Source organism: Anomalospiza imberbis, chromosome 15 (genome assembly GCF_031753505.1).
Source record: "Anomalospiza imberbis isolate Cuckoo-Finch-1a 21T00152 chromosome 15, ASM3175350v1, whole genome shotgun sequence".
NCBI lineage: Eukaryota > Metazoa > Chordata > Aves > Passeriformes > Viduidae > Anomalospiza > Anomalospiza imberbis.
In genome coordinates, this window is record NC_089695.1 from 530,287 (window position 1) to 551,954 (window position 21,668).

The 21,668-nt window shown below is 39.2% G+C and overlaps 1 long non-coding RNA gene across 1 annotated transcript in view; it reads left to right on the top strand.

Moving 5' to 3' along the window:
- The window catches only part of LOC137482848 (uncharacterized), a 110,627-nt gene that overhangs the window by 52,728 nt on the left and 36,231 nt on the right, over window positions 1-21,668 (top strand). The gene's annotated exons all lie outside the window — the stretch shown is intronic.

Genomic DNA, 21,668 nt, shown 5'->3' on the forward strand with positions numbered 1-21,668 from the left:
TCTGAAGTCTTGAGAATAAAAGGTGACAACCATGTTCTGGAAGCATTTATGACCAAAAATGTAAGTTTGTTCTTGGGTTCTATTGTGTATGTTGTTTGTTTTGTCTTTAACATGCTGTTAGGTTTGCTCTTTGCTAGAAAAATGTTTTCTGTGAATTTGAACTATTTGAAGTAAGGGATAACCATTTTCTGAAGAACCTATATCTTATTTTCTGAAGGTACTTCAAGCCTCTAAGTGAACAGTTGTAGCTCAGTATTTCCTCCACGCTGCCTGTGCCCCCTCTCAAAATAGCTTATGGGGGGTAGAGCTGAGATGTCCCAGCCTCTTGTTCAATGACAAACTGGCACAAACAGCCCCCATCCCTCCCTCCTCCTTCCTGCACCCTCGAGTGTGGTAAAGCTTCATGGAAATTCAAAGTGGGGAACTGACCGAAGTAAACTAATCTTCCTTTGTTTTGGGAAAGTTTTCTTGGATTGATTTTTGTTCAGGACCTGGCAAACATTGCAATCTTAAAAATGCAGATTCACAGAGGAGGATTCTCAGGCCTCATACTGAAGGAGACAAGAGGCATTATCATCACCTGTCTTCTCATCTCTGGCATTTGCAGAATAACATGGTGTGTTATTTTGGCAGAGAAGTTCTGTAGTACTCTCTCTTAGGAATATTTCTAGACAGTTACTCTGGAGAACATAGTTTCTCATTCCTCTGCTACAGCAGCTTTCCTTGGCTGCCAGCAAAATTACCTGGATTTTGTTTTTTATTATGTATGGCCTTCACGATATTTGCTAGTTTCTCCTGACACAAAAAGAGTTTCATCTAAAATCATTTTTTCTCTCAAAGCAAAACAAAATGATCCCTCTGAAAAACTGTAAATATACACAAAAAATCTGGGAGTCCCCAGGACACAACTTGGTCCCTGTGTGCCTGGAGAAACAAGTGTCCCACCTCTTCATTTTGCAGTGAGGGAGGTGCTGCATCTGGTCATTTGTTTCCTGTCCTCTCAATCTGACTTACAGGACCTTTGAACACTCCCAGTAGACTTTGGCCTGCTGGACACAGCTCTCTGCTGGTGTCACCAGGCTGGCCGTGACCTGCTGGTACAGTACTGGTCAGGACTTGTAATAATTAAAACAAGGTCATTTTCTGCTACAACTTAAATTTCTGTGGAACACAAGGCATAAATGCTTTATTTCCTCAAGCCAGAAGCTGAATGTTGTATCTTGCCTTAGGATAACAACAGTACCCATCCAACCTTGATATTTATCTGGAGCAGTCTTTTAAGACAGGTAAATGGAGGGTGATGGATGGAAAAATACTGATGGTGTTACTGTGGAGTTTTGGGAGGCAGCCCATGCCATGGAGTGCAATGGCTGGGCTGTGTTTGGTTGTTTCACACTGCAATGAACCTTGAACAGCTGAGAAAAAAGGAGGCAGAGGACTCTTCTTTGGATATCATCAGTTTGCTTCTCTTGCTACTCATTGAGAGGAATTCTCTGTCATGTTTGCCAGGTGAAGGAATAGCATCATTTAACAAGTTGTGTGAGCAGTCCTATGTGTGTTTTGATTGGGTAGGGTTGTGTTTGTACAATTACTGTAAATTAAGTTTAAAAAATTGAGTTTCTTCATGTTAAAGAGTATTAATGGGTTTTAGTGTTACATGGAGGATTTTAAAAGAAAACAAGGTACATAAAAAGCAAAAATCAATGCTGCTTTTTAGATTACACACTGTAGTTTTATTTTGTCTTTTCTTGTGTCTTACTGTGTTTTCATAAAGCTATGAGTTGTTAATTGATTAGACTGAAGATTGTATTTAACCGAATGGATGCCACCACCTGACATGGACACTTCACTGAGTGGTTGTAAGAAGTAGCTGTGAATCCTGGATAAACACAGATGTGATTGTGGTAATTAGGGCCTTCTTCCCAGTGGTAGCATGCCAGGTGGAAATTCCAGGTGTGAAATCATAGTATATTGATCTATATAATCCAAACTCGAAGGTCTGATGGGGCAATCCAGTCTGGCAGTGTTCCTGGTGCTATGTTACTGGGAATATTCTTAGACATTTGTAGCAGCAGCAGGCAGGATCACTGACTGTGAGCCCCTTCACCTGTTCCTCCTGTGGATGCAGTGAGGGTTTTAACCCCGGGTATTTTAGAAAGCCACTCATCTACTCTTCTGTCTTACCCTACAGATCCAGTTTTTTCTTTAAGTAGGTGCTCACCTGCCTTGGTTCTTCCCTGCAGAGATAAGGAAATGCTGAGACTGGAGGAATTCTAGTTCCATGAGCCTGTCCTGGGCATCTGGCTGGAAGTGTCTTGTTTTTTTTTTTTTGGCTGCAATCACCTTTCCTTTTCTCCCCTTACTCTTTGTGAACCTCTTCTGTTTTTTTTTTTTTTTTCCAATTATTATCAAAATCACGTGGAAATGATTTATCATGAGGTGGATTTACAAAACACTTTCCCAAGTATTTCATCATTTTGGTCATGATAAAATAAGCAAAACAGGAATAAGAGGTGCATGTCCAAACATTGCTGTGGGATGTCACTGTGGTGAATGCACATGTGCGTCAATAGAAGGATTTTCCGTGTTACAACTTTTCAGTGTGGATCTCTGAATATTTTTTTGGAACAATCACACTGAAATGGCTCCTTGAATCACGGCAAACAAAAATTCAGTACTTTTACTCATGATATAACGTGCAGTTTTTAGCTATTCACCTTTGTCCAGCTCTAATGAAAATAGAGCTGGAATGAAAATATATATCCCATTGCTGTCTGAGCCACTGAGAGCTTTCAGGGTAAGTGATGATAATCTCTCAGAAATAATTAAACCTGACTGTACAGAGCTTTCTTGGCAACAAATTGCTATCTGTGTTTTTACTGAAACTTCAGCACCACATAAGGAACAGTATCTTTTCAAGGGTTTTGGAGGCCCATTTTTCTTGCACGGTAATAGGAATTGCATAGCACATTCTTAAGCAACTTTGAAAGTTTTGTTTAAAATGTAAGATTTTTTTTCCATCTTTTCTGTAATGCAACTACACTTGTAATATCCTTAACTTGTGACCAAGACTGTTCATAAATATATGTTCCCAATTCATGTAATTCTTATATAAGCTTAAAGGGTTTTCATTCTGTCCTTTAATTATTTAACAGGCAAACAAAACCCCAAAACAACCACCTCAGCCAAATTTGGTGCTTTATGGCAGTCATCACCTCTTCTGGCTGGTAGCAGCTTAACCCTTGCAACTGCTTCCTTGGCATATTCCCAGCTGCACTGTGCATGGAAGGTTCAGCAGCCCACGTGTGAGCAGAAATTCCTGTGTTCCTGGAATTCCTCTGCACTGTGATGGTGAACCTGCCATTACCTTTCAGAAAAGGGGTTCAGGGCCTCCTGGAAGAGGATGACTCCTCTGAAACTTCATGGTTATTTCCTTTGACTCTGTTACATTTAGTTCATCTTTTAAATCACTAAATCACTTGAGTGACAAAGATAGAGGGACTCTCGCCCTTGGATTTAAGAGCTGTCTTGCCATGATTTCTTTGAGATCTGTAAATTTTTCTGCTCTTTCATTCTTTGCTTCTCTTCCTTACATACTGGAAAACTGATTTTTGTATTATGAGATTCTTTTCTAGATCTTTAGAAGTTTTCTCAGGTACTTATAAAGATTTGTGAATATGTCTTTAAGAACTATATTTTATGTGTGTTTCATCTTACCTGATACTGGCAAGGCCGAAACAGAAATGGGAATTGCTGTGATTGCCTCTGTTCACTCAAGAGTACTTTCCAGCTTTTATAGTATTGCTCCATCTTTCAGCATCCAAATACAACCCTGAACCAAAAGGAACAGATGCAGACAAAAGTACTCTGAATGCTGGATGAAGAGACTTCCTTACACAGTTTTAATTTTCTCTTCAAGCTGCCACCATGGCTTCTTGTTTTTCTTTAAAAGTCTTGTAACTGAAGGATAAAGATTCTGCTCTTTTGCAAAATAGCCTTTTTGTGATTTTGATATTGATGTCAAATCTGGGTAGTTCAAATTCCTTTCTATTGCTTTGTATGGTATATACTTGTTATGGATTTAGTGCAACTATAAACATCTCCAGAACTCTCCATAGTAGGGATAAACTGTGAATTATGGACTTGTTGGAACTGGCTATTTCTTTAATGCAATCTGAACCCATATAGCTTTTCATAGAGATTTTATAAAGTAAATCAATGTCTGTCCATAAATTTAAACTGAGGAATTGCTTTGGTAATTGCATTGTTATGTGTCTTTTCCTGAGCAAATAATACAAAACATTTAGATGCTTTAAACTGTGTTGAGTGTACATCTTCCTAAAACAATAGTTTATGTGTTGTATACATTCTCTAGCCTGTGAATATGTAGAACCAATAATTAGTGCTGATTTTAAGACATTTAACATCTCTTCTTCAGGTTCTTTTCTCTCAAAACTGAAATCCCACTGCATCACAGTATAAATAGCTGGTGCTGATGATATCTCTTACTTCATGGTCTATCATCAATGGATGTGACAGCTGAAAGTGAGAATCAGTGTGCACATTCCACAGCCAGGGAAACTGAGCAGACAAAGCTGGGCTGACACGTTGGGGCACACCCGGCTCCCAGGGCAGTGGACACATCCCCACCCTGGCAGAGTTCAAGGGGTGTTTGGACAAGGCTCAGTCACATGATGTGACTTTTGGGGTTGTTCTGTGCAGGGCTGAGAGCTGGACTCAGTGATCCTTGTGGTCCCTTCCAACTCAGCTGATTCTGTGATTCTGTGGGTTTGATGTCATGGTCAGGAATAGGTGCCAGGGCTCCCAAGCCAGGAAATCACAGGGCCTTTTTGTTTGAGCAGGTTGGTATCCAAATGCAGCGTGTCAGAGAATGGACCAGGCTCTGCTCTGCTGGTGCCAAAAATAAGACAAGAGGCAATAGGCACAAACTGATTTGCAGAAGTTCCACCTGCACAAGAGGCAGAACTTTGCTGGGCAGTGCCAGCCCTGGGCAGATGGAGCAGAGGCTGTGGGGTGTCCCTGCCTGGGGACATTGCAGGGCTGTGAGCACACCCTGCTGTGCCCTGAGCTCTGGGATGGCGCTGCTGGAGCACGGAGGTGGCACCAGGGGAGCCCCTGTGGGCCGCTCAGCCTGACCCACTCTGGGATTCAGTAACCTCACTTGAAAAATTACATTTCTACACTTCCCTGGCGGCAGTTTACCACTTTCATCCAAAGGCCAACACCACCTTTTCACCTCCTGTTGGGTGGAGCAGGTGAGCACAGGAGGTTCCATCCCAGGTCCCTGGGGGTCTGCACTGACTTGCACAGCACTGCAGCTGTGCAGGGTCCTGCCTCTGCCCCACCTCTCACCCTTAACCTGCAGAAGGCAGTGGAGCTGCAGGGTTTCACCAAAAGGCTCTTAACCTGTCTTGTCATTGCCTGATTTGGGGTTCCTCAATGCGTCACTGATGAAATAGCCATGACTTTTCATGTGGATTTTCATTTGGGTTCAGATATTTTTGTGAAATTCTTGCCCAGTCATGGATGCTAACTTGCTCTCTGTTGGAAGCTTTTGTAGCTTATTCTAACTAATATTCACTTACCATACATTGCAGACAAATGTTCGTTCCTGGAGTGCTCAGTCAGTCAAGCAAGAAGATAGAAAAAAAACAAACCCTGGTAGCAGTTGTAGCGAGCACGGGACTCCAGGACAGTTTGGATGGATGAGAGATCTCTGAAGTCAGGTCTTAGAAGATGTGGTTTATTAAAAGGGGTGAAAGGCCCTGCTTGGAGTTGCCAGGCGCAATTCGTGGCAGGCCCAGGGAGAGAGGGAGAGGGAGAGAGCGGGAGCGAGGGTTCCAGGTGAGGGTCCCAGGGGAAGGTCCAAGAGAGAGTCTGGTCCCTCGGGCACACCTTATCAGGGGGCTTCAGGGTGGGCTGGAGCAGGACTTGGGCCAATGGGGTCACAGATACCTGATACTTCAGGGGAGGATCACAGGTGTGGGATGAACCATACATTGGGGGTGAGACAGAGCATTCCATTTGACCTTTGGACCTATCTGCAGGTAAAGGGCGTTGTTTAATCAGAAGGGGGGGTTGCTTTCAACCTGGCTATACTACTGTTTTCTAGTTATTCAGTAGTCAAGGTTTGCTATTTCAAATCTAGTTCTCATCTCAATGTCTGTATTTTCCAAATCTTTTGCCAGGCAATCATATTTATAAGGTTTTCCTATTTCATCTTCCCCAACATCAGTGTTTGATATGACACAATATTTAAAGGTATATGACAGATAATAAACCACCAGGGTTCACGAAAGCAACTTTTCAGTAATTTTCTAGGGGGGGTGGTTACACAAACAGAGGGGAAGGCACCTGGAATATGAGAATTGGTATCATTTTATTTCTTCATGAACCTCTAATACTGTAGGAATAATGTTAATATATTTCCTTGGGTTGAAAGATGAGTATGGGTTTTCACATTCCATAAGTGAATTTTGTTTAATGAAAACCATACAAGGTGTACTTCTATATGCTGATTTGAAATACCATTAAGCAGCTAACTTGATATTTTAAATATGCATGTGTTTATTTTCTCATAGCATCACAGAAATCAGACTGGAAAGGACTTGAAACATTGCTAAGGAATTCAACAAAACCAGAATGAGACACATTTATTTCATTAACAAGATTTATGAAGGAACTAATGAGCTCTCTCCTCCTTTCTACTGGATACTTCTTGCTTCTATAGGATTCAAAACCCTTTCAGAATCCCCATGAAACATAGCACAGGGCCCCTGACTGCGAGTGCTTGCCTTGTTATTCCTGTGTTTTCTGACAGAATCACCTCACATTGCTGCTAAAGCCAGTAAGCATTCAGCATTTCCTGTTGTCTTCTGGAGGCTTGAAAAGGAATGTATTCTCAGGGGAGCTCTCCAGAAGTAGGGTCAAGATACACTGTTGGTACAAATAATACTTTCCAAGGCTGAAAAGTCTGGATAGCTTTCAGATTACTCACATTATATTTGTAATAAATGAGTTTCTGCTCGTGAAATGTAGATGTAATAATATCAGGACCTAGAAAGGATGAAAAAGTAGATATTTAATACCCTAAGTTCTCTTGAAGATTAGCATTGTGATGAAGCTGTGGGGTTTTTCTTTGCAGAAACTGGGTAACTGTCACAAGAGTGGTTTCAGACCCCTCTGCATGCTCAGGATGTCCAGCAGCACTGTCCTCTTCTTTTAAATAAGTAAACTTCTTTATCAGCAGTATAAAGTGTTGAAAGACCAGCAAAAAGAGAGATCAGCTGAAAAAACAAGTACCCCAAATGGGTTCCATTAGAATGATTCCAAGAGGAACTCTGAGAATGGTGGCTCTGCTGCTTGGAGGGGTGGGGCTGTGCCCAGGCAGCTTCAATGCTGCTTCACTTCACCCTGAGCCTGTATTAGTTAAGTTCAAAATTGTGTTCCCTGGCAAACCATAAAAGATTTCAAAAGTATTAAACACCCACTTTTGAACTGGAATTTAATATGCAACTTTTTATTGGAAAATAATCGTCCTTGTCTGGCGAAATCCACCATGCAATATTTCTGTTAGTAGGAATAATGCAATAAAGACAGGGAGGGCTATTTATCACTACAAATTTTGAGGATTTCAGGATTCTTTTTATTATTTTAATATATTTCTTTGGTATTAAATCAGAAAAATGATAAATTACACCTGTCGAGGCTATTTTTCCTTTTTTCCCAGAAAATGATGTACAACCTAATTTCACTGGTCATTTTGGCTTTTAAAGTTATGTATTTTTTCCCATTAAAAACTCTACCAATAGGTTTTTTTAATAATAATACTGAAGTACTTTTTATTTCAAACATATGAAGTAGTTTATAACTACTTCCTGGCATTGCAAACTTTGGCCTTTTCACATTATATTTGGGGTTTTTTTAAAGGCTTTAAGTATATATTACTTTGAAAGAAATAGTGTATTTTTAAGATGCTAGATCCAGTGGATCAATTTTCAGTATTTGAAATAGATTAAACTGTGGCTCTTCTGAAAGGTTGAAGTAATAATTTATTTCATTTCAGTACTTTCCTGTACACCAGTCAGCTTTTACACAGTCTCAGTAGTATTTTTCTCTTTTTATGTGTATTATAATCTTTTTCTAAAGGATAATGTAGAATTAAAAGCAAACCATAATTTCAGCAACTGCACTACGTAACCAGAAAAAAAGAAGAAAAACCATAAGAAGGTGTCAACAAAGGCAACAAATTATTGGGGTTGGTATCGGGGTTTCCGTTACTTTCGCAATTATTCCAGGTTTGCATATTTCGAAATATATTAGTCCAATTTGATTTCAAAGCTCAGTTATTTGAATTATAAATCATTATGTCCCTCCTAGCTGATCAGTTGTGAAATATCTTTGAATTCATTTACATAATGGAATATATTAGTAATTCCTTTATGTTTGTGGACCTGAGTGCTCTCTCACACGTTTAGTTCTTTCTGATAATTAACTTTTCTACTCTATGTTTTTGTAGCAAAATAGCTGCAGTTTTATTATTATTTTGTATGTTAACTTGGGGTAAAATAATTTCAGTCTCTCAAACGTTCTTAGTCCCTGTGTTTGTTAGCCTCATGTTATTAAAGACTCTGCCCTGTAATTGGGGGGAACCAGCTATGTAGCTTTGCAAAACAAAACCAGGTAACCCCATGTTGGATGTTATAGATTGACAGAGAAACAGCCCTTAAAACTAAATTAGGAGATTTTCCAATCGCAGGCAGCTATAAAACCTATTCTTACAATGTTGCCAGCTTCAAAAAGAGGTTAATCTACTTGAAATGAAAAGGAAAATTGTTTATTCTTATAAAAGTTATCAAAATCTTTGGTCAGTGATGTGCAGGGATGGCAGAGTGAAAGCACTCAGAAAACCCCAGTGACAGCAGTGAGCGTGCTGGGTGTTTGTGGAGTGTGGCAAGCACACGTACTTACCACAGTGGAGCATCTGTGAGTTCAGGATGTTCTGGGACACAGTGCCAAAGACCTTGCTGAAGTCGAAGTAATCAACCTCCATGGCTCTGTTTCAGCTTTGGAGAAGTGTTTGACATGGCTTAGTACAGATGTAATATATTTTTATCTCTTGTAACTGAAACAAGTGTGATAACAGTAATTTGGTTCATGTGTCTCTTTTGTGACTAGAATATATGCCATGAAATGTAATTGTTTTAATTAATAACAGATTACGGTCTTTAATGTTCTAAGGAATATCTCTATTGCATATATTTCTAGATGAAATTCAGATTGGGTTTGCCCAAATTCCATCAGACCCTTTGCTGCCAGCAGCAGCTTTGGAATCCAGCACAAAGGCCCTCTCCCTCTGGGGTTTGATGCAGCTCATGGATTTGGGCAGACCCTTCAGTAGGTTAAGAAAGTCCTTGAGCACAAATTGTACATCGAAGGCTCTGTAACTGAGCTGACCAGTGAGCAGCATTAAGTTATTGGATGTATTTCCTTTGCTTTTAGAAAAATCTGGAAAGCCCTGTATTAGAGCAGAACAGTTCAGGTTACAAAGCTGGGTATTTGGGACTGAGGAAATGGCAGGGCTTGGATTGCCACTGCAACTGTAAATATTGACATTGTTACAAAGCAGTTTTAATTGCAGGATCACAATTTCTTCTCTTAGAGGATATTTGACTCTTCCAGTTCAGAAGATGTGTCATCGTAGCTTCAAGAAAAGCTACTACTTACTATGATTTTTTTTCCCGGGGTGTTGTCTGAGTTTGTCAGTCCCTGCGACTGCTCTTCAGGCATTTCTTTCTTTTAGGCCTTTTCTGGCATTCTTAGTGTTGCACTGGGGTGAGTGATCTGGTCTTGGCAGTATCCCTAAAGGTAAGGGCCTGGAATTAGGCCTGTGTTCCAGATGGGTGTGTGAAGTATGGAAACTGAACTGTATGAACTGTAAAGCTCACACTAACCCTGCACAACCAAACACGCAAGACTCCTCCTAACTCCACTTGTCACTTAGTCACCCAGAGTTTGCTCATGAAGAGAGAAGAGAGAGAAGCCCTATAGTCAAGAGCCCTTTGAGGAACACAAATTAAATTCCTACTCTGAATCAGTCTCAATGTGGGAGAAGCCTGCAACTCTCATTAGGGCCTAAAGATGAGTAGGTGAGGGCTGATCCTTGTGCAGATTGCCATTTCTAAAGAGTTGTCCACAGTTACTTGTTTGGGATCACAACAAAACAAAATCAGTTCAGACTTCCAGGATACCTTTCAGCTGTTGATCTCTTTCCCTTCTCACAGCATCTTGCGTCTCCTAAACTCACATATTCTGAAACAAGTGAGGCAGTGTCACACATAATCCCAACACAGCCCAGGTTCATTTCCAGGGCACCTTCATTCTTTATCCCAAATAGGTAGAGGCAGGAAAAACAGTATATGAACATAAAAGTTGACTGTTTAAATATAATAAACTACACATGTGAAAGGATCTATTTTATTACTGTAATTTTAAATTTACCACTTTCTAACTGTTGAATCTTGATTTTCTTATGTGAATATTCTTGTAGGGCAGCGATCAAATGCTGCAGGTTAACAGAGGAAATATCAAAAGGAGAAAGGTGTGAAATGTGGACATGAGCCAGTCTTAGATACAAGTCGTTTGAAATTAATGATTTGTGGTCTCTGTAGCTCAGTAAAAATGTGTCCTAGCTCAGGTTTTTGTTCCTGTAGGTCCCATGAAGTTCCCACAATGTGAGATTTCTCTGTGAAAGCCTCAGAGCCTGACCCTTCTGAACACGTGCAAAGATGAGTCTTTTGCTGGTTTGTTCTGGTTTCTTTTCCTGCAGGTGAAGATGAGGATGAGTTTGAGAATTTCCTGCTCCCCCTCACAGTTTGATTTAAGGTATCACTCAGATACTCAACAGTAGTTTTGAACAAGAAGAAACAAAGGCAGGTTTATTTCTATTATAGGGGAAGAAACAATGCGTGGGAAGAGCTGCTAGTGGGGCAAGCATTCAGCAGCAAGCTCGGCACCTCTGCTGTCAGCCCCCTGGACACCTGGGTGCCTGTATGTGGGTGTCTATACCTGAATACTTCTGTTTAATTAGGAATTTAGACAGCAGAGGTACAAAGGTTGCGAATAATATCCTAGATAAACTTTGTACAAAGATTTTTAAGGGCATTGGGATTTTTCCAGTGTTTTGCAGATCAGGGAACCCCATTTAAGACTCATTTATAATCAAAGAGACAGATTTTTCTTCAGCAATAGCTTATCTGTTCCATATTCCCCTTTTCCATACAAGTATCCTCTTTGTGTATATTAACATATTTATTTGGGGGTATGAGGAGATATATAACACACTTGATAAAACACTGCTGGTTTAAAGTATTTTTTTTTCCAAACAAGAATTTATTATATAAATCAAGACTTTATTAAATGGCTGGGCATATATGTATAAATTGGAACGGGTCTTGAAGTATTGCACCCTTAAACTGAACAAAGTGATTAGGATAACTGATAGCTAAATAAGGTTTTTATGTGCCTGTGGGAGCCATATTAGGATTGATTTGACAAGGCAGTTCAGCTGTGGCAACAGTCATAATATCTAACACAACATTATGTTTTATTAGTAAAATCCTTAAGTGTTTGTGTCAAAACAACAGTATATTTTAGGGAAGAAAAAGACTTACTGGATAGAAGGTGCATCATCAGGAATGATAATATATTGGAGCACTCTTGCATTAAAGAGATCTTCTGCCATCACTGAATCAATAGTTAACTGCACACTGGAGTGCTCACTTCAGCTAAACAGGGATATTTTGAAGAATTCCTAACAGTAATTTTTAATTTGCTATTTTAAAATATGGTGGCAACTGAAATATTGCTTCATAACACTTATCTGCTTTTTTCACAAGGAAATAAACAGTTGTGCTGGAAGTATTTGGTAAATAATTGGCCACAGTATGTGGCTGACAGTACCAGAAGATGTGCAGTTCATAGTCATTGCTTGAATTAGGACAATATTTTTTTAAAATTGTACTAAAGGTTATTTCAACAACTACTTAATTCTGGTTTCCTCTTTGTTGTTGCTTTATGTATTTAATTGTAATCACTTTTCATGTATAAAATAGACTCAGTTCACCTGTCTTGGATTCACCTCTCCTATGTTCAAGTTATAAATCCTAAAAACTAGAACAAGGAGGTTATTTGGTGGCATAACCATTTCTGTAGGAAACTGGATTCCTCTTGTGTGAGGATTCAATTTATTAAAATTATTTTGCCATTGGCCCGTCTGGATTGTTTGAAACTGTCTTAGTAGAGAAATTTTAATGGAGTGCCATTCCTAAACTAGCAAGTTCTTAACGACCCTGGAAAGTGACTGCTTGATTACACTTTAACAGTATTTGCAAATAAAATCACAAGTAATTAAGGGGAAATCTCCAGGCTTTTGAGCAAGTTTGATGCATGATAACTGCCTGATTCAGCTTCATCTAGAGTAATGCTGTGTAGACAAGAGCTACTGAGATCAATAGCAACATAATGATAGTGGCAGAATTAAGTGAGTAACCTGAGAACTGTGTCTTCACAATGCATGCAGCTGCCACCAGCCAGGGCCACACAGTGCACTCCTGCTTCCGTCCTAAATGTTCATCAAAAGACGCCCTGCAGGAAAATGGAGTTAGATGCTCTTTATTGCTGATCGTGTCTCTTGCCACATTTATCAGGGAAATTGGATTAGCAGTTGGCAGCTGCAGGTAGACAAGGTTCTGCAGTGATTAAATATGCAGCTTGGCTGCATTTGTTGTGACAGACCTTTAGTAAATTCTACTGTAAGCACCATCTGTCTAATTTGTATAAAGAAAACTTGGTGCTTTAAGCTACTGATAAAGAACTAAATGCTTTATCATAAAAAAACTTTTGCTCTAATTTATCTTAAACACAATTTATTAGGTTAAGGCTATTTTTTCTATCATAATAAATAAATAATACATGCAAAAGTGCTTTCAGGTACTTCATTTTGCAAGTACTGAAAACAAAAACAGTTCAGTTCTTCAATAAAATGCTTGGTATTGCAATCCACAGGGAGATGACACTGTTAAAAATCACTATGAAAATGATCCAGGACTGCCAAATTCATTTAATTTATGGGTTTTACTAGGACTTTCTAACTGGCTAGGGGTTTTTTGGGTTTTTAGTATTTCTGAAATACACCTGATAAACAGTTGTAACGAGAGAGATCTTTCTTTTAAAAATACATTTGTAATCATTATATCCGCATACTAAGCAAATGGTTAGGTTTCTTTTCCAGGGATATCAAATGTAATTGAAGATTGCTGAAGTCATTATGCATTTACTTTACTTTTTTTCTTCTTTTTTTTTTTTGTTTTGTTTTGTTTTGTTTTGTTTTGCTACTTTCTTCTTCATGTTTATATATTAATAGGAAAAAATTCCAGTATTAAAACTGCCTAATTTTCTTCTAAGAATGTCAAGATTTCTCCTGACAATGTGGGGAAGGAGTCAATTGCCTGGGCAGTTAGAATCTCAGTAGTATTTTGTTTATAGTTGTGACATCATCAGATTTGCTACAAATACATGGAAAAGGGATCTGAAGAAAAAGCAGTTAAATAGCAACATGCTATCTTTAGCTGGTTTGTAGAAACTCCATGCTGTTAAATTATTTAAAATCGTTGATTTTCAGCTTGCACACATTAAAAGTTTTCACACTAAGTGCCAAATGTTGCAAACAGCACTTTAACAGAATGATTTTGCTTTGATCCCTGTAGCAGTTCCTGAATAATTTATCACAGGTTATTGCCTTAATTCTGGAGAGGGATAGAGCAATAAAGGCAGATGAAAACACTCCAGTTGAAACACCTTGGGGCCTGCTCATTCCTCTGACACGGCTCTTTTGTTGGAACTATTTAGAGGTTATTAAGATGTGTCTCTAGAATTAAGAGTATGCTGTAAGGATGAAGACAGCCATCTTAATTCTAAAGACAAAGCACAATGACCCTTCACCTTTTTTTTCCTTTGTTGTTATTATATAGTAGAATTATGAGGGCAATATTATAGCTGCACCCAGTAGTGCCACTATAGTTAAGGGTCTGTCAGACTTTCCATTACCAGCCCTGTTTTGGGGATGGTGGGTGTGAGCAGACTCATGTGTTTTAGATGGCCTCAGTCAGACACTTGGCACATGTTGGCAAGTCAGAGGGGCTTTTCTGGGAACATTTACATCTCCAACTTCTTTCCCTTGAAAAAAATTCATTGAAAAATGAGCTTCAGGACTCTGAAACAAAATACCTGAATTTATTTTTTGAATGGCTTTGTTATAATTAAATCTTAAGGAAACCTGTCACTGACATTCAGGGAAGGATATTCTGAAACTGAAATCTGCACAAAATTGCCTCATTAGTGAGAAGAGGACTGTGTAAATCCCCAGAATGCTGACAAGCTCCTTTTGCTGTGTTTCCTGTGTTTGCTGTTCTCTACTCCTCCTCTCACTCTTTGGCCCCTGCTGGTGGTGCCATTTGCTGTCCAGTTGCCCCAGGAAGGGCAGGGATGCAGCTGGGAAAGGACCAGCAGCCTCAGGTATTCCTGCCATCACTGTGAAGTTTGCAGGGCACTCCGGATCCCCTGGGATGGCACACAAAAAGCAGATGTAAAAGTATTTAATCTTGTTTGTCATTAATACATTTTAGGCACATAAGTGCTATTTGGTTACTTACAGTGGACTAAAACTAGATTCTCTTGGGATTTTAGGAGTCTGGGGGTAGGTTCTTACTGAATATGAGGTAAGCAAACATGGAATCTACGGTGATTTTTGCTCCTTTTAGAGTTTAAGAGTATTTTGTACCAGTGACTTAAATGGATCACGATTAATCTCGGGATTCTGGAGGCAATTCTGTGGGCTCTTCATCTGGTGCTGGCTGTGGCAGTGTGATCTTACACAGCTGAGTTCTGATGGGTCCTATCTGAATCACTGCTTTGCTGGGATTTTACAGAACAAGAATATTAAATCTAAATCTTAGATCTTGCAGATTGAGGTCATTTACTAAGAAATGTGGTTACGGGCTTTTTAATTACAATATCTCAATTTAAATAATAGCAAACCAAAAAACGTGGTTTATGTAGAAGTTATTGTTCTTTCACTGGAATTCGAGGTGTCTGAATCTGCCTAGTGTTCATGTAGGTTTCCAGAAACGTGGGAGTGCAGTTCAAAGAAAGTTGGGCATCTACTTTCATTAATAGTTTTTAAAGTCTCGCAGCCAAACTGTTTCTTAAATAGATTTGCAAAAGAGCGTTTTCTTCAGCTATTTTTTGTATAGAGAGAATAAACTTGGTGGTGGCCTGTGGGTTGGGCTGGCCTTTTCTAGCCCACGTCCCACAAAGCCACACGAAGGGAGCTCTTTATCCCCAGTGGTGCCCGATCAAAGGAGAGTTCCTGTCTTGCCAGGGGCCATGGTGGCTCCCCTTCTCCCTTGCCCCAGACTTGTTTTGTGCAGCCTTGTTATCTCCTTTTTTGTGGCTGGTATGGGCAAGGGAACCAAAATCAGAGTGGAATATTTCCACTCCTTGTATCGGTTGCTGCATCCCTGGCTGCCTTCAGGGAGATGTACAAAGTATTGCTGCCAAGTTCTTTTAATTCTTGATGTTTTGGCCACCTTGTCTGCTGAACAGCGATTTTCTGTGCAGACAAAACAGCACACCAAGTATGAAAATACAGATGACTATAAAGTTACAATTTTATATTGCATCTTCTCAGTATTGAACACTTCCTCTCTAGTGATTTCAGAGTCCCATTAAAGTTAATGAGAGTGGAGACCTCTGAGCATCTTTGTGAGTTCAGGCCATTTCAATGCACAACAGAAAGGAAATGCAAATATTAAAATACTCCCAGCAACCTCAGTAGTCTTTGGTAAAGAACTCCATTTGTCCTGGGATAAATCTTTGTCTATGCCACCCAGGTCAGCCAGGCTGATTAGTCTGTATATCAAAAGTAGAAATTAGCCCTGGTCTGAGCTCACATGAACCAGTTTACAAGGCATCAGCCATAATGTGTTCTTTATGTGATCAAGTAAAACAAATATGTGACTCTTAATCTTTTTTATTTGTCAACACTATAAATATTGCAGTGGTAGCACCAAGTAGTACATTACTGAAAACCCTGGGTTTAAAGAGGGAACTCCTTACTTTTTACCATTGTTCTGATTGTTTTGGGTTTTTTTTCCCAGACTCTGTGGAACTGTGACCTTCTTTTGTAAAAAGAAGTACAATCCCACCCGCAACTTAGAAAAGAATACTTATGTGTGAGTAAATCAAAAAGTTTGTTTATGTTGTTAAAATATTTTTCATTCACTGGTGTTTCTTATTGATGTCTATTAATTATCCTGAAAACATCCCCTTGGTAGGGGCAAATTATCTGCATACAGTATGGTTGCATGGGAGCAGGTAGGATTCTGCAGCCACACTTCAGTCATCAAAGGGGAAAAAATACACCCCAGAAATAATGTTAACACAGGCAGAGATTTGCATAGCTTCCTCTAAACTGAGAAGTCATTTTTTGAAGAAAACCTACTTGGAAAATTACTTAAAAGATCCCCAAGAAAACAACAAAAGTTATGTTAAAATAACAGTACAATGGGAGTCTCAATGCAGCCTTAATTGGAGCTTGTTATGAGTATCAGTTAGTCTTACACCATTCAAAATATTACAAGCTTAAATTAACATTTTATTGTTATTATCCCTTTAAATATATTAATACAGGAAGCACTTTTAAACGTTAATACATACTATTCTTATATAATGTTTTAATTTGCATTATTCATCGTGAGAGCATATTGAATAATCCAAAGCATTTCCTAAGAATTTTCCTAATGTCAGCACTAGAAAACTTGTGGAAATCTTTTAAATTCGAGGATCTTTGTATTTTTTCTGAAAAAAAAAAAAAAAAAAAAGGCAGATTTGAGCAAGACATTTAAGCTAATGAATCCAAATCAGATATGTGCCGTTATTGGCTGATTATTGCTCCATCTGCTCAGCGCTAACGTGAAAATCAATTAGGGAATGTCCTCCCGCTGGCAGCGGCGCTGGGCACCGAGCCTCCCCCGCCGGCCCCGCCCGGGGCGGTGGCGGCACCGCGGGGACGCGGACCCCGCGCCGGGCGCGGCGATCGCACAGCGGCGAGCAGGGCACTTTCCTCGTGGCACAGCGCCAGGCTGGAGCACATCCCTTTGTACGTCCCGAATGTTGTCACAAAAAGAACAAACTCCAAACCCATGTCTTTCATTCCAAACACAATGTACCTACATTTGGTTTAACATCAAAAGTGTTTAAAAAATATCATGCAAGTGCTATCTGGGGAGATTTCTTTCTCTGGTATGAATCATGTCTTTAATTTAGTCAGTTACTTTCTATTTATGTTAAGTCTATTAATATCACAACACCTGCAGTTGTCTTGATCCAGAAGAAAATGGACTTTTGCAAACAAAATCAAAATCTTTACATTGTAGTTTTCTTCAATAAGTAATGATAATGAACTCTGCTTGTTTTAAATATTGTATACATTTTTAAACTAGCACAATATTGCCCCCGGATATTTTCTTAACCCTACAGAGAAATGCTATGTATTTTTATAAATACAGTAGCTGTAGCTCTTTCTCAGGCACACAGTCATGTTGGAAATAAACTGCAGAAATACATAGTGAGAGATTATGAAAATACTTGGTTTATAATTTCGATCTCACAAAACTATGAAAATTAATTATGTGTTTGCTTTATAGACCAAACAATATTTAAGAACATTTACATGATCTACAAGAAACCAAGCTTTAAAAAATATTTTTATTTTAAGTCAGTTATGAAGCTCTACTCTTCACTAATAATCTTCTTGGTTAAGAAAAGAAAATGCATCAATATCAAATCGCAAGTAGGAAATTATCCTTTGAGGACTGCCAGGCTGTACAGGAGCCCCTGAGCATCTGAGTGCCATCCCCAGGTGCCGTGGAGTAGGATCCTGATGACCACTCGGAAAATCCCTGTTTAAGACCCTTACAAGCCTGCAGGGATTTTGTCTGTGCAGGCTCAGTAGTAAGGAAGTAAATCCAAAACAGAAAGCAGTGTAATCTTTATTTCTCCTAAAATCAGTGGAAGGCATCCCTTCTTTTCAGTTTTAGAAGACTGGAGGGGGAAAAAAACCCACAACAACAAAAGCAGCAACAAACTACCCAACTCCTGAGGCCGGACTGTGAATTAGCATCCCATTTTCTAGTGGGCACCACTGGGTGCATTTAACTTCGTTAGGACTATTTGTGCTTGTGTTACCCTAAAACATCATAAAATTAGGAAGATGTGTAAAAGCAGATCAGTGCTGCTTCCATTCCAGATTGGTTTGACTTTCTTTTGCCTTGTGTACCACAAGTTTCATGCTCCCATGCAGAACTGCAAACCTCCAGCTGTGGGAGGAGTGATAGCATCTTACCTCTGCTCCTCTGGAAAGAAAGGGATGCATCCATGGAGATGGCTTTCTATGGAAGGATCCAGGATATACAATCCTCAGGACCCTTCCTTGATTTTAAAAAAAATTATTTATTCCTTCCAATTCACAGATTAAGTTCATTTCAAATAAATAAAAGCAGCATCCAACTTTTGGATTTCAGCATTCCGTATTCTCAGTAAAAATACGTGGGCATGCAGCTTTGTGTGGAATTCAAGGCTCAGGCCTTCCCAATTTCTTTTCCCTTGCACAGGTTCAAAATGTTTTTCCTCCTCCCCTTCAGCTGTAAAGGAGAAGTGCATGCTTCTGTTCAGGGATTTCTCCTCATCCGGACAAGTCCAGCTGCATCCAGGTATTGATCCCAAGCATTACAGCACAATGAGCTGCTATGATCACAACTCTTATTGACTGTAGTTAAAACAAAAAGGTAAACGGGAAAAGAAGGAAGGGTCAGGTACCAATTTTATTGTATCAAGTTTAAATATCCTTTGATTAGCATGTTTCTTTTTTAGTTTCAAATATATCATCAGAAAATGGGTTTAATAGCAAACAAAAACAGTTTTACAAAGAGTTTTTATTCTGTTATGTTTAAGGCCCCAGTATTTCAATATTGAAAATGGAAGACACAGAATACTATAAAAAAATGTCTGTTTACTTACATTTCTTCAATTAATAAACAATACAAAGAGGCAAGAGATAAAAGACTAAGCTTTTAGTATATCTTAAGGTGATGTTTATTCTGTATTGAATACTAGCAGAAAAAGTCTCCTATAAATCATTGTTAGAAGAATGTCTTGATAAACTTTTCAAGTGATTGCAGGAAATACTTTGGGTCTAAGGCCTGTCTGTAAGAAAACAAATGACACTGGGTAATCTCTCACCTGATCACAGTGTTTAGGATTTAAGCTTTGTCCAGTAGATGGCAAAAATGAGCAGAAATCATTTCTTTGAAGTCCTTTTGGTCCAGGGAAGAGAGAGGGAAGTCAGGGCTCTGTTGTATTTTAGCACCAGGATGGAGTTGTCCGGCTCCTGGTTCAGAGGAGCATTGCAGGTACACCAGGGCTGTGCTGGGCTGCCAAACAGGCTGCTCTGTAGCAGGTTTGCTTATACTAATTGAGTTTCTCCAGCAAATCAGGCTCCTTGGAAAAAGGCCAAAGGCTTTTCATAATTGTATTGACAAGAAAATGAATATGATAAATGGTGTTCATTCAGCTGAGACAAGATTTATAGTTTTCCTCTGGCAAGGGATGAAAAGAAAATATTTATAATAATAGTAAAATTTGTTTTTAAGTTGTATTAGGTGATCTCTCAAAAGACTTCATTAAAATATTTCCGAATATTTTAAGCAGCTTCAGGTGTTAAGTGTAGCATCTTCCAAAGTATCCAGTAATGAACAATAAAAAATTATAAAAAAAAAAAAAAAAAAAAAAAAAAAAACCACAGACAAACAAACCAAACCAAGAAAACCAACCCCCTGGATATGAAAGTCATTTATTCTTCCTGAAATATTGATATGTCAAGCTGTCAATGACGATTGCAGTACCACAGCTTGGGAAAGTTTATTAGTCTTTTGTATTCAGAACATGTGGGCTCTGTAGTTTGTTGATCAGGCCTGAATGAGCACGTGTGGACTTTGCAAACCCTGAGTACCTACAGGTAGACAGGCAAAACTTGGTTTTCCCTAACAGTGGTAATTCTCCTTAGGTATTTTAGTCTACTTCTGGGTAGATGTTGAGTGTTTAATCTGTTATTTCCATACTAATACCAGAATGCAGACTAAGGTCCTTAGTCTGGAGTCAGATATGTCCATGAAAATTCAGTTATGAGTTCAAGGAAATATCTACCTTTTTGTTCTTTTCACTTAGTGTTTCTTACAGTTACATGGTAACACAGAGCAGTCCTTTCCTGTGTTCCTCCCAGCTGATGCTTGGGTTTAAGGATTTCTGTTCTCTCTAAAAGAAAGAGATTGCAATAAGGAAATGGGTTGGAAGAATGAAATCATTAGTTTTACTTAGAGCTGCAGTCAGCTCAATCACACCTGATGTCTGTGGGTGAGTGCATGAAGCTGCCTATAGAAAATACCTGTGTGTACAGACACGGACACTGAGCTCACAGGAAAGGGACCTGCCAGGGATGGGGTTCATCTCGTGCTCATTTAAAAGTTGCAGCTGAACTGGATACTGGGCTGGCTGCTCCAGCTGTGGATTACTGGGACAAGCAGGACAATCTGTTCACCAGACTAATGGTGTTACATATTTGTCCAAATTCATATCATATTTCTTAACCAAATAAAACCACTAACAGTAGTAAGAAGACTTCTTCAACATTATTTTGATTTTGAAGAACTAAATTTTTGAGTTGTGTGTTTTAACTATTCAGGATTAGGTACAAGCTTGAAAGAGCCAAACTGCTGCAGAGACTGAAGTTTCCTAATCACAAGAAGAGAATGCATTTCTCATGAAGCAGCAATCTCTTTGTAATACAAGTTATTGCCCACTTACAGGGACTTAAACCTCAGTATTGTTTTTTGAAGCTTGAATTCCTTTGAGCTTGAACTGACTGCTCAGGTTAAGTTCATGCCTTAGCCAGATTCCTTGAAGCTTGTGGTTAGAAACACTTAAAAATAACACTCTGCTTAAAACAAATTTATTCCATCTTATTGGATTTATAAAAGAAGCAATAAATTGCCAAAGCCTTTCTGTTGACCCTGGCTTTTATAAAATTTGACTGTAGTTTCCAACCTTTCCTGGTCAATGAATATGGACTCAATGCTTCAAGTTTCTGAATTAAGATGTATCCTGGATGTATCAGCAGCCTTTGCTGCTGGCTTACATTTTGCTTGGAGGGTTTGGCTGTCAATTTACTCTCCTTGCCATGAAAACTGAAAAGGTGATTATTTTCTATCCCATGAAGCTCCACAGTGAGGCTGTGCAGTGTGGCAGCCTCTCCCTGCAGTGCCATGGGGGTGCTCAGACGGGCGAGGATTGGCGATGACTTAGGAGAATTAGTAGCACAGCTCAGTTCTGTAGCTTACCTGGCATCCACTGCATTTGGAGAATTGACCATCCTCTCCTGAGAGTGAGCTGCATTGGCAGTCTACCTTCCAAAATGTAGCTGCCATTAGTGAGCTTTTAGAGGTATGAGATGACATGGGTCATCTGTGCCCTTT